General features: G+C 42.5%; 1 long non-coding RNA gene across 1 annotated transcript; it reads left to right on the top strand.

Moving 5' to 3' along the window:
- Positions 1-3,354: 3,354 nt before the first annotated feature.
- Positions 3,355-26,173, top strand: LOC308458473. The gene is made up of 4 exons (XR_013977454.1): positions 3,355-3,436; positions 12,544-12,695; positions 22,584-22,629; positions 24,602-26,173. It is a non-coding gene; the product is annotated as an uncharacterized lncRNA (long non-coding RNA).
- The last annotated feature ends 769 nt before the right edge of the window (positions 26,174-26,942 follow it).

Here is a 26,942-nt window from a genome sequence, read left to right as displayed (position 1 = left end):
TGTTTACAATAAATTAACAGGGATCCAACCTCACTTGTTTGTAAGGTTCTGATGAAATCAGTTCACACTGACATTTGTGAAAGCCTTATAAGAGTCATCATGATTCAACTGAGCACACCACTGCTCAGAGACATCTGAACAAAGCTGGTGCCCATATCAATATAACAATGACCATGGACATATTCATATACATGTACAAACCTGGTCAGCAAATTAAACAAAAGGGAGAAAAAATGGTCCCAATGATTCTTTGTTCATCCTCTGGCTTCTCTGAATTGGGCTGGGTTGTTTTAGTAAAATCTTGAGGGGGGTTTTCGTTGTTATCAAACGCTACTGAGCAAACACTGGGAAAGAGAGTTGTTGTCATTTGTGTGGACATTTTTAATTTATCAACTCCACATAGATTTTTTTTGTATCTTGAGTGTTATCAAGGATTTTATCATAGGCAAAAGTTCCATCTGGGAATTACAAATCATTAATCAGATGCAAACTTATTTTCTTTTCTTTTTTTAAATGTGACTTTAAAGCTGTCTAGCATTTAAAGAAAAGTATTTAAAGACCTATTGATCTAGTCGCATTGCTACGCTTGATTAATAACTTCTAACTTTTCTATTTCACACTTCAAGCAACTCCAATTTTCTATGGGAAAAGTCAGACCCTTCTTACCTGTCTGCACAAAGAGAGATGCAATTTATTGTCAAAACACCAAGACCAGGATAGGCAAGTATATGGTAAACTTTTCATCTATTCTGGGTCTATGGAACTGAAGACATGCATCCAAGTGAAGGACCACCGCTAGGGCTCTTGTGTAAAATAACTGAGCTCACATTTAAAAACATGCACTGGGAACTATGCAACAACTTCCAGACAACTTTCACAGAATGGTGTGGCTATGTTTGAGCAAGCATTTCAAGCCATAATGGAATGCAGATGAACAAGGGAGGTGACTTGTGTCACTCTGTCACAACAAGCAGTGTCCCCAAATATGTCTACAAAGCAATGACAGCACTTGCACAACCACAATTACAAAGCTATGAATGCAGCTTCTGAGAGATGAACCACACTCTCAGACCCTCCACGTGTCCCTATTTTCTAGGGACCTCCCTGATTTAGAGAAGCTGTCCCAGTTTCTGATTTAATCCCAAAATGTCCCACTTTTCCTTAAGATGTCCCTATTTTCACTAGAGAAAATAGGGAGGGTATGGAGTTATCCCTCCCTATGGAGTTATGGAGGGTATGGAGTTATCTGACCCCCCCCCCCGAGTCATCTGAAGACAATCCTGTATAGGGAAGTCTTATTATGTTTTTATATATGTTGGAAACTGCCCAGAGTGGGTGGGCCAACCCAGTAAGATGTGTGGGGTATAAATAGTAAAATTATCATTATGGAATGGGACGTCCCTATTTCCATCAGATAAATGTTGGAGGGTATGCACTCTCTCAGGTACAAAACTGCTCACCTTTGGAATACAAAGCCCTGAACATTTCAGGTCCTGGGTACCTTATCCCAGCAGGTGACGGAGATGGGAGAGAGAGAGAGAGAGAGAGAGAGAGAGAGAGAGAGATGGTGTGAAAGGCCTCTATCTACAGTAATGTTGACTGAATTGAGCAAAAGTAAGTAACAAGGAGGTGCCTGTTGCTCCTCAGAAAACCCCACACTTCTCTCAGGCAGCTGCTGTTTGACTGCCAAGTGGAAAATAAAAGCTACTCTCCTCCTCTGGATATCTTAAGAACTCGAGCACCTGCTGATGTACAAGGGACCCTCCGTTCCTACTTCATGATATAAGTTATGTGTGCTCATGTCAGCAGGGTGTAAGCAAGGAGCAAAGCACATGTTGTACCCGTTCAGTTTTGTGTGGGTAAGGGGAGGCGTCTGAAGGGGAAATTGTGCAGCTGGAAAATCGGCATTTTAAAAATCCCAGTGCATTGTAAACCTGCGGAAGGTGTGGGCATGGCCTGTGAGTGCCACCATCAGAACCCACAAAGCTGCCCTGTACTAAATCAAACTGTTAAGTTGTGGGTGAACATATCAGACGGCACAGCGATTCTTCAAACAGCTCTTGTTTATTCACAGAACTGAACTGAACTGAACTGAAGGGTTCAGCCAGCCTGCTTATATAGAGCTACACTACAACGCAACTGTAACCACTTTCTGTAACTATCCAATCACTGAACAACACTTTCAATCCCTTATTTGCATATGTGGACCTGAGTGAAAACTATCTACAGTATCCCCCTGCTGGCCCAGGGTGAGAACTTCAGTACATAACACAAACCATGGTCCATGTAGCTCAGTATTAAATACCTGTTGGCAGAGACTCTCTAGGAATTCAGACAGGAGACATTCCCAGTCTTAACTGAAGATGCCGGAGATTGAACCTGAGACCTTCTGCAAGCAAAACAGATGCTCTGCCACTGAGCTATAGTCCTTCAAATGAATGTTTGCACCGAGTTTATACAGAAACTATTCTCTGTGGAAATGTAAACAGAGATAACCCGGATCTCTTGCCTACTGAGAGTGAGATGCTGAGACTCAGCTCTTTTGGTTGTTTTGTGTCACGTAACGCATGGATGCCCCAAAAGTTTCTCCTCTCACACATGACTGAAAGTTGCTGTTGCAATATCAGTGACCTGAATTTATGAGAGCAAAACTCTCAGGGAGAATTAGATTCAAAGAGGCCTGAAGCTTCCTGAGAATCTGAAAGAAAATGGCATTTGGGTCTTCATGGCCGACTAGAGCCAGTTAAAAGGTCAGAAAGAGAAAGGTTACTGACCTGTGGGTTTTCCTGAGACTAGGAAGGCAGCACAAGAACATTGGGCCTAGCATTCTCCTCACAACACAGGGATCATCCAGGAGTTTGCAGGTCAGCGACCCCGCCAAAACATTCGCAAACAATATAATGTCTCCCATCAGATGTAAAAAAAACCCCAACTATACGACTTGAGAAAAGACAATGCACATTTTTTGTTAACCGTGAAAATATTTAATAAAAAATAAAAAAGCATTCGAAAACAAGATGTACTCTGTATTTTGTTGTGATTTTCATTTAAAATGAGTTTACTGAATGATGTCACTTGACTTGCCGATAACATGTAAACGGCCTCCATTTCAGCTGGATTATGAACCAAAATATTGGGGAGGATGATTGTCTCAAATAAAGAAGTGTTGTGAGATGGACAAGGTTGAGCAACCAGTCTTACTAAATTCTGGCGTTGTTATTAATACCTCATAAACTAATGTTATATTTCTAAGCCAGATTTATATTGGAATTCCAGGTCTTAGTGGGCAAGAGTCAAGGTGATAAGCTGTTATAGTGCCATATGGTATTTACTTTTGGGCAGGGCTTTTTTTCAGCCGGAACTTGCCGGAACTCAGTTCTGGCAATGCTCAGGTGGGCACCATTGCCATTCTGAGAGAACAAGGGAAGTGTTCATGGTGAGTTCTTTTTCTAGAAAAATAGCACTGCTGGGGGGGGAGGAATGCAAACTTCTAGGTTGACTTTAAAGCACAGAATCAGCAGCATGATGTGGATACACTGGAAGTCAGGCCTAGGGAACCTTATTTTCCCCTTTTTCGAAGGCCGAATTCCTTCAGAACTAGAAACAAAGGTAGCCACGGCCCACTTTTCTCTATCTTTACCCCTTGTTTCCCATTCCACTGTCGGAGGCAGAATGCTTCTGAATGCCAGTTGCAGGAAACTGCAAATTGTGAGAGCGCTGTTGCACTCAGTTCCTGCTTGTTGTGGGCTTCCCTTGGCATCTGGCTAGCCATTGTGAGAATATGATGCTAGGCTAGAAGGGCCTTAGGCCTGATCCAGCAGGGTTCGGCTTACTCCCCCCCCCCCCATGGTCACATCCACACCATACATTTAAAGCACGTGAGAATCCTGAGAACTGTTGTTCACCCCTCACAGAACTATAATTCCCCAAACCCGTAACAAACTACAGTTCCCAGGATTTAGGGGAGGGAGTTGTATGCTTTAAATATATGGTGTGGCCCATCTCCTCCTCACTTTCAGCCCCTCGCTTTTCTCCATTTCTACCACTCCTTTATCCCCACTCCTATTTTTCCCTCTTTGTCATCAGCATGAAATTAAGCTAAGGGCCACATGCGACTCTTCACTGTAAGCTGCCAACTCCTGCTCAAAAGTAAAAGGGCTATAATTAAGAGACTGTTTTGGCATGTCCGGTGACTATTATTACTGTTAAAATTTATATACCGCCCTGTACCCGCAGATCTCAGGGCGGTTCACAACATAAAATTACAATATAAAAAACACAAAATACATAATAAAAATGAAAACAAAGACAACCCAATAATCCCCACTTCCACAACACATTTAAAAGGGGTATAAGATGTTAATCAGCCAAAGGCCCAGTTAAAGAGGAACATTTTTGCTTGGTGCCTAAAGGTTTATAATGAAGGCGCCAACCAAACCTTACTGGAGGCAGCATTCCACAAACAGGGAGCCACTTCAGAAAAGGCTTTTTCTAGTGTTGCCACCCTCCAGACCTCTCGTAGAGGAGGCAGACGAAGGAGGTCACAAACTGTGCAGCTTTTACTTTTCATCTTAGAATTGCATATCTTCATGCCGTATTGCAATCAGCTTTTGAAAGTTTCAAAAGGCGTTTCCCTTGTGGAACATGGGACCAGTTTTCGAGATATATCAATCCGAAGCTCCAGAAGGTACATAAACCTTCCTAGCCACCATGTTTTCAGGACTGTGGTGAAAGACTCTGCATTTAGAACATCCCCGTGTCCCTTGCAGCATCACTGACTGAAACCTTCACCAAATCAACTTTGTTTGGCTCTTTCCCTGGTTGCAGTGCAGAGCTGCAAATTATATTTCACAGCTGAAGGAGTGATTGAGTTTGTTGACATTCTGCCAAAACAGATTGGGAGAAGAAGGCTTCAACATTTCTTTGATCGTAGAAGACAAGCGGCTCTCATTATACGAAAGTGTGCTTGACAGGATGGAAGAAATACAGGAACTTAAATGCTAAACTCCCCCCATAAAATATAAATGGCTTATGAATATTTAAGCAGTGCAAAAATAGCACTGGGCTATCTGAAGGAGAAAGTAACATACGAAATATTTTTTTTAATGTCATCTAATATCACTCACTGAGTTGACTTTGTTTTTATTTTTATTGCATATTTTTATATATATTATAATTTCATGCTATGAATCACCCTGAGATCTATGGGTATAAACCGATATACAAATTTAATAAATAAGAATAATAGTTAATAAAGATCACCTTGAGAAGTCTCCATAGATGCAAGACAGAGTAAAATAATGGCATGGTCTTAAAACATTGCCTGAGTCTGATTCTCCTCTTACAGGGTAAAGTGAAATTACTTTCAATCAGTTTGCTTATTCCCAGTTTATACTAGAGTAAATCAGTTGAATGAGACATTTACATTTTAATGATGTAAGGACACTATTTTCCTAAGAAAAAGACAAACGCAGCATTAAAAAAAAAAAAAAATCCTATTTGTGTCCGTGTACACACAAACAGAACAATTTCCTTTGCAAATTAAAACTTTGGATAAACAACATTGGATGTGCCTGCTTAGTTTGACCATGATGCTCTTGATATATTGCTTTTGGAATGAAATTTTGCTTAGGGCTAAAGGCATGTTATGCAGATGAAAGGCAATTGTTTAGCCAGCCTCCCTGCTGGCTGCTGGGAGAAAGGATAAGCAGGAGCAAAAATCTTAAATAAAAACAAGAGTCCATTAAGATATGAATATCTTGAGCAAAAGGTTTATGCCTGGGGAATCTTTAATGTTGGCACCCGCATTTTCTGTTACTTTTTTTCCAGTTAATGCTGGGTAAAATTTCCCTTTCTCCACTGCCATGAGGTTTCACTACTACTTCAGAAAAACAAAAGGGAGATTCCACAGTACATAATATGGCAATACCTTTATTGGGCCATTTGAAATGTCACAAAATAGTGTGCATGCTGTAAAGTACACTACCTTGTGACATGTTTGGTTGGCCTAATACTGTCAGGTGTCTGAGCCAGGAGTAGGTTAGTAATAAAGCACCCAGTTTCACTAAAGTTAACTCTTTATTCAAAGAAAGCAATACAGTGCAGACCTAGTGATCATAGCAACTTTTCCCAGTAGGTCTTGCCCGCTCTCAAAGACTCCACGGGTCCTTCCCCAGCAACTTGAGGCTCGTTCGTCTTGTCTCTCTTTGCTTTGCCCTCCTCATTCGTCTTCATATTCTGGGAGACCAGGGGGAAGGGGAGCTAGTGACAGCAGGAGGGGTACTTCAGCAGCCTCTCCCTACTCCTCTCCAGCCTCCACTTAGACCTTAGATCTCGACTGCCTTGAATTTGGTCTGGCAATGAATTGAGAGCTAGTGAAGATCTTGGAGCACAGGCATAATATGCTGAGATTCTTACTCCTTTCAGCAATTGTGCTGCAGCAGTCTGCACTAAGACTGCGTACACAATCCCGCTTGCTCCAGCACTGATGTTTGAAGCCAAGTGCACGCAACGTTAGCCACAATCCATAGGCATGCTGTAGTATTTCTTGAGAAATACTCCTGTTTGGTGCACTTTCCCTTGAACTAGTTTCCATCCGATTGGGAAACTGAGGTGTGTACACTTCAGGAAGCCACTGCACATGTGCAGATGACAGTGTATGCGCAAATGTGACTTGAAACGCTGCAGGGGGACAGGGGCAGCACCATGCCTTAGGCTAGGTGAAGCTATTTGCATCAGGCAGCAGATCTGACCCCCTCCTCAATCCTGCCATTGCACAGCACCATTTCACCAAAACAGTCCTATTGCTCTCACTGTTGACACTGCACCCTCACAGCTGCTGCTGTGTTGCAGCAGCAGCACGGGTGCAGTCACAGATGGAGGTACAGTTGCAGTGATGGGGCTGGCAGCAGCACGGGCGCGACAGGTACAGAGTGGGGACCCAGATCTGTTGGGTGGGGGGGAGGCTTTTTGCCTACAAAGGCAAAATGTCTCAGGCGGGCCCTGAGCGGGGGAGAATGGCATTGGTGTGTTTCAAGTCACTAATGCGTACCTAGCACAGTTGCAGTTTCTGGATTAAGCACGAGGAAAGCTTCAGATGGAGTGTATTGCATTCTTGACAAAGCATAGCCAACCACCCTAGAACGAAACGTTATGAGTGCACAACAAAGGTGACAGATTGAAAGTCACTGGAAACTTCCTGGCACCCAGGAAAGAAATGGTTGAAGATGAGGCAGAATGATTTTGGCCACACAATTTTCATTTACTGTTTTTGAACCTCTTTCAGGACCTGCCCACCCATGAGCCAAGATGAGGTGACTGCCTCAGGTGGCAGGGTCCATGGGGGCAGCAGATCCCAAAGTTAATCTTCCTTTCCCTCCTTGTTCCTGAAGAAGATTGTCCCTCACCCCTTCTTTTGTGACAGGGACAGGGGTGCTATTTTGTGGTTCACCTCAGGTGACAAAATGTATTGGGTTGGGCCTGACCTTTATCTCACATCAAGTTTGCTATAAAAACATTTTAAGGCTACAATCCAATATTTAACTGGGAGTATGCTCTACTGAAGTCAGTAGGGCTTACTTCTAAGCAGACATATCTAGAATCATGCAGCTAATGTACAAAAATGCAAAATCTGAAATTTTCCATAATGCAGATGCTAAATTTCCAGCTTCTTATGACTTGTAAGGAGAAAGCATATTGCTGGATTATGAACTCAATTATAAACATGTTCTTGGGTTATTTTAACAACCACAAGGCAAATGGTAATTCCAAGATATTCATTTGCTTGTGGGGCAGAGGAACTCATGGAATTTACATGGCAACCCGATGGTTGGTCAGTCCCTTCCTATTTTAACTAACTTCTTTTATTTAATTCTTAAATGAAAGCAAGATTTGAAAGTGGATCTCCCACAGGTTCCACCAAAGCCAAAGTTTTGGCTCAAACTGGTTGCTCATGTAAATAAAGGGCCTTCACAGCACCTCACTGCTTTTAATTAAGGCCCAATTTAAAAGAGGGTATTTAACCACCCTTCGCCATCAAACTTAAATCTGGTTCCAGTAATTAAAAGGATTTTCTTAATCTAGTTCTCAGTGTTAGGAGGCTCATTTCAGTTAGTTAATTAAAGACTGTTTCTTAAGCTATTCAGTCAAAGGAAAACAAAGGGAAAGAGATTAAAAAGTGTCATGGGTGGAGGGGGGAAGAACTGCATAAACATGGCTGAAATTATTGGTCGGCCTCTTTAATTAAAAGCAACGGGTCTAATTTATTACAAATGGCACACACATTCATGTTTTAAGCTGCTTTTAAACAACTTTCGTATACTTACGAATAAACTGCAGACTCCCTGGCTGTTGCAAAGATATAACATTTGTATAAATGAACTAGATGTCGTAACATGAAAGGGTTCAAAACTGGTGCATGGGGTTTCCTTGTTTTTATATGTTTTGATGTGGTGGTTGTGTACATGAATTGGACTTTGTAGAAATTAGCTTTTCCTCTCACCACCCCAGCCAAAAAGGATTACAGAGCTTTAGATTTAGGACATTTTGAATAATGCTTACTCTCTAAATGGATGTCACTAAAATGGGCAGGGGTTGAGCAATCGGAGGCATCCCTTCCAATAATAGTCTTTGCTTGAAGGGGGGGGGGGTTCCAGCATCAGACTTGACAGAGAGCCAGCACAAATTGTAAGCAATTGCCTGTCTGCTAACCAGCTCATATTGATGCCTCTCTGCCTCAGCAGAAAGAAGAAGAAGAAGAAGAGTTTGGATTTGATATCCCGCCTTTCACTCACCTTCAGGAGTCTCAAAGCGGCTAACATTCTCCTTTCCCTTCCTCCCCCACAACAAACACTCTGTGAGGTGAGTGGGGCTGAGAGACTTCAAAGAAGTGTGACTGGCCCAAGGTCACCCAGCAGCTGCATGTGGAGGAGCAGAGACGCGAACCCGGTTCACCAGATTACGAGACTACCGCTCTTAACCACTACACCACACTGGAGGAACATCTTATTCACCAAACAGCATCCTGTTGACAAGAGACCCTGTAGGAAGGAAAGTCAAGGAGCATTGCCTCCCTATGCTGCTCAACTTCTGCCCACTTCAAAGGTAGACGTCCTTCTGCCTGCCCTCATGGGCTGAACTGTGCCTCCATAAAGACTTAGGTTACATCCATGCTGTATATTGAAACCATTAGCAATCATGGAGAATCTTGGAAACTGTAGTTTGTTCAGGATGCCGGTCAGCAACAAACTACAGTTTCCAGGATTCTCAATGACTGCTAAAGAGGCATAACAGTGCTTTAAATGTATGGCGTTGAAGCAGAGGAGGAATCGTTGAACCTTAGGAATGTCAGCAATAGATGGGGTAGCTGAAAAGATTAAATACACCATTCCTGGTCAGCACAGCAGTGGGAATCCTTGAGCCTCACCAAGGCTGATCTGTTTGGGTGGAAGTGAGGTATTTTGTAACATAGGAAGCTACACCAAGTCAGAGCATTGGCTCCCATCAAGCTCCATACAGACCTGCTAGAGGTGAAGGATCAGGGAGGAAACTCAGATTTCATAGTGCAATCCCTGGATTGATAGATCATGGTTGGGAATGGGTTGTTTAAAAACAGGCAATTCAGCCACCCACTACCTGAAGAAGTTAGTACATGGGACTTATGGCCATCTGAACAGAAATGCCCTTGGGAGCAACGGGAATTGATTATGGTCCATCATTCTTAAAAAAAAATAAAAAAATTTGCCCAGCACAGAAACATGATAGGATGGATTTATTCCCATCATCATGCAGATCTGGGATGAACCAGACATCAATGGGTCCCTTCATTCCTACATCTTTACCTGGAGGTGTCAGGAATTGAACCTGGAACCTTCTGCACACTAAGCATATGTTCTACCACAGCTCTTCTCTGTTTTGTTTTTGCATTGTTGCACATAAAAAATGCCTCTTTTTTGCATTGGTCCTACTGGCCCCTGTAGTAGACTTTGTAGGAATGTTCAGGGTGGCAGGAGAGGATATATTGTTTATTAATATCCTTCCTAACTTGTGCTAGCAAGTTCCTTTACTTAGCAGAGTTTACATTCCCCTTCTCAGGCACAGCAGAAATCTGGTTGCAGGTTTGTTAGAACCTCTTACTATTATGCAATTCAATCTCCCTCAGATTGAATTGTATGTTCCTGGTAAGATCCCCCTTTGAATCCCTCCTAAAAGAATAAAGACACCACAGTCTTATTCGTAAGCAAAAAAAGAAAGTTTATTCACAATCAGGCAGAGCAATGTGTGATCCCTGAAGGCAGGCTTTAGGCTTAAAGTTACAAACGTATACTAACAGGTTTACCCCATAAGGGAGATGATCTGGGGGGCTGGTTGGCTGGCAGCCAGCAGTTCATTCCAGGAAGTTCACAGGACAAAAAGAAAATGGAAAAAGAGAGAGTGCCAGCATGCCTTGGCCTTTTACCGGGTCTGGAAAGGTCACGCCCACCCGCTAGTCACATGCAAGGAAGGATGTTCCAGCCAGGAAGTTTTGACTGGCTGGACCAAACATTCCCTGGCATGTCCACTCTAGCAAAACAAGGAATGCTCCCAGTGGATTACATCCCACAGGCTTAAGTAATAAAGCCACAGTGACACAGTTTGGTTGTCCTATTGTCAAGGTTTTCACAGTACCATAACTGATGTGCAATAATATTGCTATCATTTGCACCAAAGAGAAAAGGCCATCAAGCATCAGTCTTCTTCCATCACACCATTATTTATTACTTCGTAAGACCTGAGTCAATTCTTTGGCCTTCTGAAATGGTAAAGTACCAGCAATGGTCAATTGTAGGCAACTACAGATTGCACATGGATAGCCACAGATTACTAGCATTGCTTTTCTTAGCTTCCTGTTTAGCTTCACTCTGAATGCTGAAATTATCCAAACAGCAATGCCAAATGCACAGTAATTGGCGTGTCATGTAATTACATCAGTCACTACCAGTAATCTAACAGCTGTGATGTTACATGATTTCTTGTGCTTTTCAAGAACAACCTGAAGAATTGCATTCTAGCAAAAACCAAAGAGATTCTGTGGTGAGTACTTAAGATGCTATCTTTAGGTAGAAATGTTTGGCGTTGAGTCTAACAAGGAACAGATTTTATATCTACACTCATATTCATTATAAAACTTTGAAGGCCTTTTATATATTGTAAGTAATAACAACAGTAAACAATGGGCACAGACATTTTTTTAAAAAACCATGTTACAATATAACAAAACAACAATATACATTTTGGGCAAGGAAGGTTTAGGGCAGGGGTAGGCAACCTAAGGCACGTGGGCCAGATGCGGCCCAATCGCCTTCTCAATCTGGCCCACGGACGGCCCAGTAATCAGCGTGTTTTTACATGAGTAGAATGTGTCCTTTTATTTAAAATGCATCTCTGGGTTTTTTGTAGGGCATAGGAATTCGTTCATTTCCCCCCCAAAAATATAGTCCGGCCCCCTACATGGTCTGAGGGATGGTGGACCTGCCCACAGCTGAAAAAGGTTGCTGACCCCTGGCTTAGGGCAACAGTGGGATGGGGATGATGTCACCTCATTAATGGGGAGACAAGCTGGTGCAAACCCCCATTTTGCTCTAGTGTGGAGAAGCCCTTCCATGCTGCTTGGGTCACACTGAAGCTACACAGCCCAGCTAGAGATCTGTTCAAACTTGGGTCCCCAGCTGTTGGACTACTGCAACTCCCATCATCCCTGATTACTGGTCCTGCTAGCTAAGGATGATGGGTGTTGTGGTCCAACAACAGCTGGGGAGCCAATTTTGAGAAACATTGGTTCAAAGCATGGAAACTCAGCTGTGCTTACAGAGTTCCTCTGACCACAACAGATTGTCTAATAAATCCTGGGAGCCTGTCTGTAGTTTGCACATGGAGATGGGGTCACTTATATGTGCGATGGAATGCATACAGAAGTTTGGAGTAGATTATGATGATTCCCCCTATTTATTTATTTTCACTGGTCCCCCATCTTTCCTCCAAGGAGCTCAAGGTTGTGTACACCCTTCTCCCCCCCCCCATTTCATCCTCACAACAACCCTGTGATGTAGACTGGCCCAAGGTTACCCAAGGAGATTCTTAGCTGAGTGAGAATTGAACCCTGGCCTCCCAGGTCTTAGTCCAACCCTCTAACCACTATACGACACTGATAATTTATTCATTCCCATTTGCCATGTGGCCAATACTGGCAGGGGCAAGGCAACTTACTATGCGGAAGTATTCACAGTACCGTGAATGTTCCAACTTGTTATGGCATGAAGGAGAGGAGTTCATCTCTAGACTTGCTATTTTCAGCATCTCCCAGGGTGAGCTTAAAATATAGATCAGCTTTTAATCTTAGGTGAACTGTGTCATATCTATGCATTTCTGTGGACACTGAGGTGCTTTTATGGAGGCAAGGTTCTGTTCCCTACCTTGGAATAGTAGTGGTGCAAAGAGCAGAACCAAACCAGCCTCAATTTTTTTAAAAAATAGTTAATTCAAGTTGGATTGTTCCTGTGTTATCAGAACAATACTGCATCCTGGCTTCTCCTAAAATGATATCAGCACAGACCAAACAGAAGCATTACATCATCAGAACGATCTCTCATTGGATGGTCAATGATGCAGTAACTTCTGTTCCCTAGCAACTTCCCAGGGTGTTTTAACTCCTTTTGCAGGTATGCCACATAGCACAGTAAATCACTTTGCAGGAATATTTTTCAAAACCTTTAGCTTTCAAACCCTCATGCTCTTAAATTCCTAGAGTAAGTGGCTCAGGCCTTCATAGATAAAACATCTATACACAGCGTCACATTTTCCATATTTGGGGGGGGGGGGGGGAGAAGGTGGGGTTAAGGTGACTGGGGGCTCTTGTGCACTTCCCAAAGCACCCTGTTTCCCCCAAGAAGGAATGCATCAATGTGACCGAAATATTGTGGTATCTTAAAGATGCACGCAATTATTATGACATAAACTTTTTGTGGACTACAAAATATACTCTGAACGTGTGCAGTTTCACATTTTGAATGAACTCATTTCCTGCCTTGGGCCAGTCACCAACTCTCAGCCTAATCACATGGCTGTTGTGAAGATAAAGTGGTATAAAATGGCTGTAAAAGTGTGAATACCACGGGCATCACATTTCTATTCCTTTGACCCAAGTGAAGCATCTTTATTCCATAGTTGTTTTTTTAGATGGGGGAAGGGAGATAGAGACAACTCCAATGCTTCAACCAGTCTGGCTTGATTATTTAGGTGCCTAAATTCCACTTGTGTTAATGTAAGTTTACTCCCAAGGTGCATGTTCACAGGGGTTTGATTCCTAAGAGGAGTTGCCTGGGGCCTATAGCCAATGGGGGTAGGGAACTGTGGAAAGCAGTGTAATCTGCTCTCATTTTAAAATTTATTTATTGATATATTTTTTACTATTTCCTAATTATTTTTACAGGCAGAATAGTAAGGGGGAAAAACACAGAGTTGGTATTTTCCCTAATTGCTCAGTAAAACCTGCACCCACTTTCTAATGTTCTGTCCCAAAGTCAAAATCATTGAGATACCTAGCTGGATTATGAAATGTTATAGAATATTTTTAAATTTTATTTAGACCAGAAAGCTTGGTCAGCTCACTCTGACCAAGGTGAGCGGTCCAAAGTCTCATATGCAAAACCACATGCTCAGGACAATGAGTAAAACAGAGACCTTGCTCTGAATTGTGCACCTTTGAGGCAGAGAGTAGAATCATAGAATTGTAGAATTGGAAGGGACCACGAGGGTAATCTAGTCCAACACCCTGCAATTCAGGAATCTTTTACCGAACATGCATGAACCCATGACCTTGAAATTAAGAGTCTCGTGTTTTACCAACTGAGCTACCAAGGGCATGCACAAGCATTTGGAAATTCAGTGTTTCCATCTTTGCCCTTCCATTTTCTTGACTACTACTACTAGTTCTGTAAGAAAGTATGTGAACAAATCAAATAATTTATTATCCCTTACAATGGGACAACCTCACTCCACTATTAAAACTGGAGAAAGAGGGCTCATGCAAAGAAAATAGTAACAACAGCAACTTTATATACCACCCATCTGACTGGGTTGCCCCAGCCACCTAATACATTACTGGAATATGTTTTGTTGATAGTCTAATGAAAAATATTTTTAAATACATTTCTATTTTAGTCCTCTGTCAAAAACATTTGTGCAAAGATAAGCTCAGTGGAAGAGCGTGTGTTTCATATGCAGAAGGTCCCAAGGTCAATCCTGGCACCTCCAGGTCAGATTGGGAAAATCTCCTGCTCTGAAACCCTAAAGAGCCACTGCAAATCAATGTAGACAACACTGAGCCAGACAGACTAGTAGTCTGACCTACTGTGAGGCTGCTTTCTATGTTCCAAGTGTCGTACATATTAACATTTCTATGAAAATTAGACCACTAGTCATTCCATGCTAATCACCTGAAGTGGAGTAAAAACACAACCCGGCAAATCTCCTTCCTAACAACCCATCAGTTGCTAATGGATTTTCTGCAATGTGCTATATATGCAATAAATGTCAAACAATGCCTAATGGAATTTTGCCTGTAAAAATATTATTTCCCCTAGAATTGCTGAAACCTGCCATTACTTTGACTTATTAGAACATTAAAGAAATTGGGAGTGACTATCATACCTTCTTTTAAATCTAGGAAACAAAGCAAGGACCCTTTATTCTGGGCCCCCTCAGAATTTTGATACCACCCTCCATCCTCTCTACTTCCTCCCCACAACCAGTTTATCCTTCCTAGATTCTCCCATGCCCTTCAGATGGCCAAATTATTTCCTTTCATACAGAATACATTTTTAAGAGGCATTGCCTAAGCTCTAGCTAAGGCTTTTTTTTCTTTTCTTTTTTTGTCTTCTGATAAGGGATTTCATTAATGGCAATTCTGATTTAGTTGTACACTCTAACACGCTTATAACAATGCACTACATATGCAGAACTTAATTAAAACAATGATTACGTTCAAAGGAAATTGCCTTGTGATGAAAAACTTTTAAAATACCAGGAAGGATGTTATTAGAATGTGGCATGTCTGTGAAAGGGCTGGAGGCCTCACAGTTATCGGGATGTTGTCGTTACCACCGTTCTGCCTACAGATTATTTGCATTTGTGGCTTGCTCAAAAGGAGCAAAGTTATTCAGCCTACAGGTTATGTGGTCATGAATAACCATATAGAAGCCTGTCTCTGATAATATATATATTTTTCCTTAAGCAGGAAAGAACTACCTTCCCTGTGGTTTGCATTTAATTTCTGTTATGCAACGCAGATAAACAAGCAGCCTCTAATTCTGTTTGCCGCTTGCTGACCTACTGACTCTCCTGCAGGAGAAATCCTGTCTTATGCCAGGGGTGGGGAAGCTTTTTCAGCCCAGGGGCTGCATTTCTTCATGGAAGACTTTCCGGGGGGACACATGCAAAAGTGGTCAGAATAATAGGGCTGACTCTTATCAGTCTCACAGTTCAAGAGTCCATTCCAACAGGGGAAAGTACTCACATAGGATGCAGAGCACAGCCTGTAGGTATGTGACCTGAGGACAGACCATGGCCTAGGAGAGTTCTGGGGGCCTGATAGAAAGCCCTGGAATTTGGCCTTCAAGGCTGAGGTTCCCCCATTCCTGTCTTACACAGTTGTTTTTCTATAGTGCTTCAATAGCTTATTTTTCCAAGAATGTGGCTGGCCTGCTTGCCCACTAAAAGTTCTGAAGTTGACTATCCTGCAACCAGGATCTTCTTGAACCATAGGTAGGGCCAAGGAATGGATCTATCATATACACATCATACAAAATCAACTATAAAATCAACAAATAGCCAAGTGTTTTGTTCTTGGTAACTGTGTTTCACCTGATACAGTCCACGTCCCTGCAAGCCCCCAAAAAACAGGGAGTATGTTTTACCATAGGTATATGGTACACACATATTCTTGACATCCTTCAGTAAAGCCTTGTTCAAAGTGCTTTAAAGATTAAATACAAGAATAACTGTCTTGGTGGTCATTACTACGCTGTAAAATGTCTGGCTCAAGAAGGCCACTTGGCTTATCCTCTGGCTTCTTTTAGAGGAATAGTCAGCACATCCAGTGGCGTAGCGTGGGGGGTGCCAGGGGGGCCGGCCGCACCGGGCGCAACATCTGGGGGGGCGCGCTCGCTGCCTCCGGAGTCGCCGAAGAGCCTCTGGCGCAGGCTGTAGCAGAGCCCCATGTCTCGTGGAACCGACGAGCTGTGCGCGCGCCCGGGCTGAAGGCGTCCGGCAGGCAGCGGCTCTCAGCCCCGCGCGTCAGGGCCGCGGAGGACGTGCCAGGCAGCCCCTCCTCACAGCCCCGCCTCCGCTGCTGCTGCTGCAGCTGCTGGGCCATGTTGCATTTTCCTCGCCTCTCTGCCCCCCTCCTCCTCCGGGCAAGCGGCGTGGTTTGGGCGGCAGCGCCAGCAGCAACTCGACTCAGATCGGCAGGTTAGGGGTTGGGGGGGGCGCAAATTACTTGCCTTGCCCCGGGTTAGGGGGCGCAAATTACTTGCCTTGCCCCGGGTGCTGACAACTCACGCTACGCCGCTGAGCACATCTATTTAGGCAAGCTTTTGTGCTAGCAGCTGGTTATTCTTTTTTCCCTTTTTTTACAGCTCCTTCATAAATAAGAGAGCCAGTGGTAGATCAGACTAAAGATCCAGCTAGTACAACATCCTGCTTCCCACAGTGGCCCATCAAATGCCTCTGAGAAGCCTACAAGCTGGGCATGGAGGCATTAGACCGCTCTCATTGTTGTTCCACAGCAACAGATATTCAGTGACCTCTGACCTTGGAGGGCTCATATAGCCATCATGACTGGCTAGCATTCATAGACTTGATATTTTATTCTGCTTTATTGTAATTTAAGAAAGGTGGGGAGAGTGAATGGGCCATGGTCACCCAGCGAGCTTCATGGCTGAGTGGAGATTTTAAGTTGGGCCTCCCGGGTCCTAGTCAGACACTTTATTTTTTTATTCATTCACACACACACACACACACACACACACACACACACACACACACACTATTTACACACACACAGAGAGAGAGAGAGAGAGAGAGAGAGAGATCACCAGTTGGCATTCAATATAAAAATATAATACAACAGCACAGTGGTACCTTGGTTCTCAAACGGCTTAGTTGACAAACAAATCAGCTCCTGAACGACGAAAACCCAGAAGTAAGTGTTCCGGATTTCAAACGTTTTTTGGAAGCCAGACGTCTAACGCGGCTTCCGCTTGAGTGCAGGAAGCTCCTGCAGCCAATCGGAAGCCGCGCCTTGGTTTTCGAACTGTTTCGGGAGTCAAATGGACTTTTGGAACGGATTATGTTTGAGAACCAAGGTACCACTGTAATCTAAATAATAACAGCAATAAATACGAGATGGTTAAAAAAAGCAACATTGCAAAGTCTGAACAGCACAAATTTCAAACAGCATCTAAAAGTAGGCAGGAATGACTTCTGATAGACTTCTACCACCAAATATTTCCACAGGGCAGGCTCTGCTACACTAAATGCTCCCCAATAGAAGATCTCATGGACTGAGGTGGAACATGAAGAATCAGTTAGTCTTTAAAGTACTGCGGGTCCAAGATGTTTAGGAGGATGATTCTTTCCATCTGCAGCTGGAAATCCCTCTGTGGCTATTTCAGAGGAAACAATTTCCTTTCCTTTCATGCCACCGAATGACATAGGTATCTTTATGTGCCCCAGGTATCTTTTCATGATGCCACATTCGTTGACAGATGTGGTGAAATCAGCATGAGGTTAAAAAAGATATTGGGGGATAGTTTCGAGTCAATCTAAGGCAGCATCGCAGCATCAGTACCAGCTGCCTTTCTGTAAGATAACGATTTAATGGCCTCTTCGGTTTCAGCCATATAAGATTCCTGGGCCAGAAGCTGATTGTATCACACTGAGGTAATTCCTGTATAGCCTTTTAGCTGGCAAATGAGTCATGATTCAGGATGTTCTTAAAGGGTTCTGCCCCCTAGAATTTGATTCTTATCAGTCAAAAGAGTGTTACCATTAGAGTTCATAGCACGGGCTGAACCTAGACAATATATGTGTTATTAAATGTTTATTGAGCAGAATGGCCACTTATGTATCGCCCCTCCAAAAGAGGACAGAATATGACAGATTTTAATAATATATATATATGCTACTTAGTATGTAAAGATGCAAATTTAGGAAAAAAATACTGCAATCTGAAGAGAAATACAATGCATCTTGCTCTAGGGGGAAAGACTGTAGCCAAGTAACCTGTCCACTGTCTTGGCGCTCACTATTGACAGGCAACTTTAAGGTCCCTCCTGCTTGCCCTTCCTAAACTTATTTATCTTTAAACCGGCATTGGACCAGACATCCCTTCAAGCATAGTCCTTCAAATAAAGGACTATGAATAAAACAGCAAGGCATCAAAATGAGCCCCAATGTTCTTCCATTATTGTTGAATAAAGTCTGTTATATTATCTGCAAAGTTATGACCAGAACTTGACATTATAGCTGTTGAAATACTGCTACAAAAAACTTTCCTTGCATTGCAAATTGAAGGTCGGGGGGGGGGCATTCTAATTATGGCCATGGTGATTGCAAAGGGTTAAAGCCCCTGCCGCCAGCTCTGATCCAGCATAGCCCCTTCCATACTGGTTATTTTGGGAAGAAAAATCTCTTGCACCAATGACAAAAATGTTACATTTTGCCTTGAAGTCTCCATGTCACTCTTCAGAGCTGCTTGGCAGCAGTTACTGTGGCTCGAGATGTTATAAAGCCTTCTCTTAACTTGCAGTCTTGGCCTGAAAGCTCCTGCTGTCTTCTTCCTCACAGGAGCTGGGCCTCCTCCTTGAAACATCCAGGCAGCTGGGAGGATCTGTTTCAATTTATTCCAAGGTTTGTTCATAATAAAAAACAGGATGACCCCATCCCCATCCCCCATCCTAAGCACATTAATTACTGCTCTCAATAGTAGGTCTCAGTAACAGGAAAACACTCCCATTTATTACAGCAGTACTTACTCTCACTTACTAGACTTGATCCAGTGCATCATTAGATACACTTACTTTCGATAGCAGTAGAAAAGGATTTCTCACTACCAGAATAAAACCTAAATTTTCAACCTTGGCATACACGGAGCAAAATTATCTTGACACATTTCAAGTCCTGGATCTGCGCCTGCTTTTCAACCACGTATAGTGCGTAAGGGAGTTCTCTTCTCAATTGACATATTTTGCTGGCAGCAGCATGGAAGGCTGGTGGTCTTTTAAAGACAATGAGAAAAAGCCAAGTTGGTGCATTTGGGCAGCAGCTACAGATGAGAAAGATAGTTCAGTCCAAGTGACATCTCTCCTGGGTACCTGCTGAGAACTCCAATCTTCCTGTGTGTCCAGATGAAACTGAGAAGGACCACCTCCAGCCTTCTGCAGAAGACCGCCAAAGGCCTTTGCAAACAGCCCCACAGAAGTGGCAAGGCCTGCTGGGATTTAATCCCTTCCCTAACAAGGCTTTCATTCAGGCCTTCATCCAGATTAGAAGGTCTGATTTCTCAGAAACTTCTTTGAGTGAAAACAAGGCACCTCCTGCTTTCAGAGAGATCAAGGTCCAATTACAATGCTAGAGAACTTATAGGGGGCTGCAGATCATGACTCTAGACCTGTGTCCAGCTTTAGATGGTGACAAATAAAGCTGCTAATCAGATAGAGAATCCTTCTACCACCCCTGTGTTCCCAGAGCCAGATTTATGTCAGACTCAGTTTCTATTGTTTTTATCAAAAGAAGTGAAAATGTAACAAAAGGTACTCAGAGACTTTAAAACTGTGTGGTGCAGACTGACATTATTCTTGGCAATGGGGCAAATGTTGTCTACCATTGCTGGTAATACAAATGCTCTCTGAACTCTGATGCAAACAAGAACATAATCAAGAGGGAGAGTGTTTAATAAAACACATGCAACTTTTTAAAAAGAAAACAGTGCATAGCTACTTGCCCTTATTGGTAATGTCTCTCCATAACAGGACATTTTATTGTCTTTTGAAGTTCCTCTTTGGAGTGAAATTGACTGTTTGCCATCCAGTAGTGTCAGTTTATCGCTCTTCTGGCAGTAAAGGCCCTGACACTGATTGATACAGCAGCATTAAATGTTTGTGAACATTCTAACTGCTTAGGACACAAAACTGTCAGAATACATGCAGTCCAAATTCTGTGAGGGAAGGGGGAAATTGTCACTTTGAGCTTTCACCCTCACACAGGTTCTAGAAACAGGAGTCAAGTCTCACTCTCATTGTCTTGTTATATAATTATCAAACTTCCATGTTCTAAAGTAGCTGAATGAAGATGTCCCTCCCATAGCAGTTCAGCTTGTCTATACACAACTTTTTGTGTGCCTGAAACCAATCTTCAGGTTTCTCTACGTATCACAGGATAAGATTGATGGGAGGGAACAAGGAAGTGAATGGAGCTAAGGAAAACTGAGGAAGAGTAAAGAGAAGGGAAAGCCAAGGCAGCCAGAGGATGTATGGCTGGAAGGATAAAAACAAACAGGTGAAGAACAGAAGGAAGGGCAGTAGGAGGATGCTGTGCTCTGCTAACCCCCAAAATAGTTGCCCTCTAACCTGGCCTGCTGCTGCTGCAGGACCTGTTCAGGTAACAGTAATAATGATCATTATGATCATTATAATACATTAATATAATAATGTTGACATCCATCTGTCTTGAGAGATAATGGAGTGCGCCTCTAGGGGTAAAGTCAAACCATTGGAGAATATCTGCGCCTGTGTTATTTTTGTTGTGTTAGCAAAAGTGAGGTCCTGGGCTGCCCAGATGACAATACCTCCTTCTTGGCCTCGCTGGAAAGCAGAGCAATACATTTGGCACCAGCTTGGCTGCAGAAATTGCCAGAAGGAGGCATAGAAGACACCATCCAACCAGCTTAGCAACTCTACTCTACTCCCTACTTCTTTGGTGCCCCAGTCCAAACTTTTAGACTGGCTTCAGATCTGCAAGGGATGATCTTGAGCATCCCCTCCTGTGTGCTAGGAGGACAAAGAGGAGCATCACATGGAGATCCCTCAAATTTCCATCGATCCACTGTCCTTGGGAGCTGCCTGACCTTGCCAGCTTTCGGAACTGACCACCACAGCTACACTGAGGTTTCCACATATTCTTGCAAAATACTTCCAGCTCTTCTGACTGAGGGTGCAACAGCTGGGATAACGATTATCATTTGTGTGTTGGATTGTATAATTCCACTGAAATATGTCATCTGAGTAGCACCCGGCGTGAAGCCAGCCGTGAGATTTTTCTGTGAAATCAAAGCATCAAACAAAAACCATGCAGCATCAGCACATCATCTCAGAGGACATTCCCCAGTACCACCTAGTATGCGAGTGTAAAATAATAGCAGCTGAAATCTGACGGCATAAGAAGAGGATTAGCAAGAGTCTTTGCTGCAGTTTCTCCTGCTTTCCTTCTTTCACGGCTCCCCACCTCTTCAGAGATAAAGATTATGGTTGCTAAGGTAACTGAGCAAAGTAGCATAGGGGAGAAAATGTTCCCTAAATTAGTTCCTCGAGGTTCTCCAAGCACTGTTAGTTCCAAAGCGTAGCCCAAACCTGATTATAAGGGGCCTGTAATTTACTTAACCAAACACATTAGAATGCCTGGTCGTGTCTTACACACATTTCTGCTCCTGAGGTTAACTTACACTCTTAACTGTGTAGTCTCCAACTGAAAAGGATGCTCTCCATTTGTGAACTGTTATGGAAGTCACATACAAGACAGATGGCCTTGTTGTCAATATGCACATTTTAGGCGCTGGAGCACATGGAATCTTTTGCATTTTTACAAAGGGAGCTTTGTGTGCTTAACTCAGGTGGCACATGCATGCTTTGCATGTAGAAGAGCATCAATTCAATCCTTGCCAGATGCCTGTTGGCAGGGTAGGGAAGGTCCTGTGTCTAAGATTTTGGAGGACTGTATCAGTCAAGATAGATAGTACAATGTGGACCAGGGAGTTGATTCAGTACAGGGTCCCTTCCAGCACTACAGTTCTATGATTCTCAGTCTGAGGTTGGGATGGAGGAGAAATTTAAAGGTGAACTTACCTAATTCATCCTTTCTGAATCAAACACAGACAGTAATCCTTTAAATTTTGCACTTCTCCTGATCTTACAGTGCAGCTGCCCAGCCAAGTGATGTGTACAAAAAATGGACATACTATTGTAAAGTGTGCATACAAATGCATATATTAGTGAAATAACATACAATAATATTTGGGGGGGGGAGAGAATTGCTCGCAGAAATGTGTACATTAGTGAAAACTGCATACAAAAATGTGTTTACTAAGAGAAATTCACACCAAAATGCTGGTGAGTTTTCATGAGGATTATTTTAACTAACATTTGCAAATTGCTACAGAAATGTAGAGAACTGAACCAACAGGTTGGCCCATCCCTAAGTCGGAGGGCCGAGCTCCATGCAGTGCTAACTGTGGAGCCTGCAATCATGTTGTTGTCTTCCTTGTTTGATTACAGGCATTGGGACAAGACAATCTTCATTGGTAACGCAGCATCTGAGAAGGTAGGCTTAACCCTCTCCATCGTCACCATGAAAATCCCCCCCCCATGCTGCAGTTAGGCTTAGAAGACTTCATTGGCACCGGTGGTTTAGCTTTGGCCATGGCCACTGCTGGCAAGTGGGCATCCGAGGGTTGCCCTGTAGTGAAGGTAGCCACCTCTGGCCTAGGGATGAAGTATGCCCCCATTGTACATTGACCCAAGGATTGGCTTTGGCTTGTTCTTGATGTTACTTCTGTTCTGTTTGGCACAACACACTGCTGCCATCAAGCCCTTGACCAATTATAAGGAGCACGTGATTCCCAAGTTGTAACAGCTACACTGGTTGCCAGTCCATTTCTGGGCACAACTCAAAATGCTGGTTATGACCTATAACAGAGTCTTTTAATATGTCTGTAGGGTGGCAACACGAGAATGGGCCTTTTCTGCAGTAGCTCCCCATTTGTGGAATACTTTCCCCAGGGAGGTTCGCCTGGCGCCTTCATTATACACCTTTAGGCATCAAGCAAAAATGTTCCTCTTCAACCAGACCTTTAGCCAACTAGCATCCTATAAAATTTTTAATGTATTTATGGGAGGGGGAGGGAGGCTGTTGGCTTGTTTTGTTCTTGTTTTTATTATGTATTCTGTGTATTTAGCTTGTATTTTTATGCTGCGAACCACCCGGAGAGCTACAGGTGAGGGGCAGTATACAATTTAATAAATACCGTATTTTTTGCACCATAACACTCACTTTTTTTCCTCCTAAAAAGTAAGGGAAAATGTCTGTGCGTGTTATGGAGGGAATGCCTACGGGTGGCATGCCTACAGATTTTCCTCCTCTAAAAACTACGTGCGTGTTATGGTCGGGTGCGTGTTATAGAGCAAAAAATACAGTAGTAATAATTTATTAATAAAAACTCATATGTAGAAATATGGGAAGGAAAGAAATTGCACTTCAGAAGGCTTAAAATAGGAGCCTCCTGTAACATTAGAATACTCTTCATGTTTCAGTGTACCGTCTTTAGCTCTTCAAATGTTCATGTGATCACATTTATGATTCCTGAGAAACTGAACATTGTTTTGTTGGTTTGTTGTTGTTTTAAACAAAAAGAGTGTCCTTCAAAAGAAGGGTACTTAAGAGTTGATCTCCCTTATTTAATTTAAAAATAAATAAATCCCAAAGGCCTCCCTAACCAAAATTAAGTACCGGTAACTTTCAATCCAAAATTAAGTGTATTTGAACTACGTGAAATTTCATTCAGAAATAAATTAAGACATTGGGACTCAAAACATGCCTATCTTTGACTGGATTTCACAGTTTGTTAACTGTAAAGACTAAGAATGCTTTTGAAGTTCAACTCATCCAAATTTCTCCCTGGACTTTAGTGTTTTGAATTTCATGGTCTCTTATTTCTGCACTGCCACCAAGGCTTTCAGAATTTACCATAGCTTAGTTTATTATTTCCAAATTTTAAACATAATGCAGTGCATGCAGTTTACCGCAGCTTTCTTTTCCTTTATGTCTTATCTACCACCGCCGCACTGTAAAAAACAAAAGCCAGCCACATCTATATGATCACATCAAGATTACTGTGTCATAATGCTGACTTTGCCATTTCCTGAGCAGATTATCCCATGATGGCATCAGAATTCTTTTTGTAGTTTTACCTGTGCGCCTGCATGAATACATAAAACGTTAAAAAAAGGTGGATTTGCAGAAGAGCCAATAATCAGAAAGGGGCCCATCCCCGATTTGGACTCGATGAGTGCTAAGGAAATAGGAAACTCAACATTATTTATGACATATTAAAAACTAAAAGGCATGCATTTTATAGAAACCCACATTATCTTTTTTTCCCTTCTCTCCCTCAGGAATAATACTGCAGGATTTGACTTGCATAATTTCCTTCTGAAGTAATATCAGTCACTAAGCCATGCTTCAAGAGCTATGGGGCAGGGGGATTTCTACAAACTCTTGCATTTCCTGTCCACAGAGCTGTCTTAAAGCTCCTGTCATTTTAGCTGTTGAACTTTCAGAGCTAGTTCATAGCAAGAGTGACAGGACAGGACAAAGGGGAGCATTCCAAGTGTAACTGAAGCAGACATTTAATGGAAATCTGCAAGCTTCTTGTTGGAGATGCCCTGTTTTTTTGTTAAGGTGAGAGTCTAAATGGACCCAAACATTTCTGCTAGTGAAATAAAACCTCAGGAGAACTTGTTCATTGGAGAGAAAATCTCAAATAATTTATTGACCTTCAGTTTCACATTGTGAAAAAAAAAAATTGCAGTTTTACAAAACCTCAAAATGTAGTAGCAAACAAAGAGAGACAACATAGATATTTTACTTCTTCACTGGTACGGCTTTCCTCCCCCTCCCCCCCCCGTTTTTTTGTACGTGAACCGCATCTTCAATTGTCAGACAAGGGACACTATTCAGTTCTAATCACTCTTATTCAGACAGGTGTCAGGCCTAGAAAAAAGGGCCTACACAATTATACCAGAAGTGGTAGGCTGTCCTTTGTTCCATGTTTCCACAGCAACCAGCCCACAAAATAAGAATTTTTCTCGTCTTATGCCAAGGTTTTGGTGTGTACTCTGGTGTGAATTGCATTTCTCTCAGAAGTGTAGGGTGTTTTTCGGACTGGAATCGCCAAGTAGTAAGCCAGGATTCCCACGTCTATTCAAAGAGCGGGAACCCAAAATATTTGCCTGCAGGGCTAGGGGCCACCCTAGTTTTTTGTTTTCTTCAACCTAGGCCCAGGAATTAAATCCAAGGACTTGAAAGCAAACCACTGCTTTGAAATACAACTGTGGAGACTTCGGACGCTTCAGGCAATTGGATGGTATTACAAAACAGATTTGTGTCATAAGCTAAACAGTTATAGAGAGAGCTGCTGCAGACAGGATTCTGTCACTTCCCTAAACAAAGGGTTTTGAGCCATTTACTCAAAACACCTTGGGAGTAATGCATGCCTGTGTTAAGTGAATGCAAAAACATGATTATAGTTTTGCAAGGCTTTACAGGTTACTTTTTCTTTTATGGAAGGGCAGAGACACCCCCAAACCAAAAGTGAGAGACAACCCTTGCATAAAGGGTTTGTGGTGGTGGACTTTATACAAACCAAATTTAAGTTTGGGTAGTTTTTTGTTTGTTTGTAAAAGCAATGTTCTATAGCTTTCCCAAGGTTTTTAAGTCATCCACTATGCATTACTTGAAAGAGAGTTTCCCATCTTTCACAATTTCTTACTAAACTTACTGGCATTTTATGTTGTTGCTGTGTAAAAGAATCCTTTTCAGAGCCAACTTCAGCAATGATTCTTAAACCAACAAACAGTAAATGCCAACAGCCCTTTCTAGAGCAAAGAGTGACCTGCAGCAAATCACCACTCCTACTGCACTCCGGTGCAGCTGTTCTGAGGGCACTGGCCCTCAATAGCCAATACACTAGGCTTCACTGAAAAATGATCAATGGCGTTTAGGAACACTTCCATTTTTCTTCCACCCCAGGCACTCGGTACATTTGAATCAAAGTTTGAAAAGAGTTTTGTTCTAGAATCCACTCAAACAGCCTCCCTTGATACAGCTGTAATAGCCGAAAAAGTTAAAGCTGGTCAAAAACATGCAAATCAAAACAGTGGTCTGCAAATCAAACTTTATGGTGCATACTGTTCAGACTTTCTTGAAAACCTTCCTGGCTAGCCATGCTAAGAACCACTACTTGCTATTTGCAAAATTGCACACACACCCATTTCTCATTAAAGCGAATAGGAATACATAAGAAATGCACATAATTGAGTCTGCAGAATTAGCCTATGGCAGCATGAGAAGAGTCTTAAGACTGATAATGCCATCCTAAACATACTAAGAAGTAAGCCCCACACAATGCGGTGTGGGTTTACTTCTGTGTAAGCACTCAAAGGAATGCAATGTAAGATTACTGTGTTTCCCATATGGTGAAGAGTGTGAAGAGTTGAGCTACATCATCATCATCATCATGTAGGCAGGCATCATCATCATAATTCCTTTTAGGCATGCATGCATGCATTTTAAAGTAATTTTGCTTATACAACATTAAGACAAGACAACCAACCACGATGAGGACTGGCAGCTTCATGCTGGTGGAGCTGCACCAATTCTCATGGATAGCACAACTAAAAGTCTGGCAAAGACACAAAGTGTAAAAAAACAAACAAACCAAGAATGGAATGGAATGATCAGGCTTGAAAAGTAAGAACTAAAAAAATAAATTCCAGGGGATGGGACTCTGATCGGGATCCTATGTGATGGTTCCAGATAGTATGCATTTGAAAGCTTAACTTGCTAATTAATGAAGG

Source organism: Podarcis pityusensis (genome assembly GCF_964106645.2).
Source record: "Podarcis pityusensis genome assembly, chromosome: 11".
NCBI classification, from domain to species: Eukaryota; Metazoa; Chordata; class Lepidosauria; order Squamata; family Lacertidae; genus Podarcis; species Podarcis pityusensis.
Note: the sequence above shows the minus strand (reverse complement) of the source record. Positions and strands in the feature narration are given on the sequence as shown.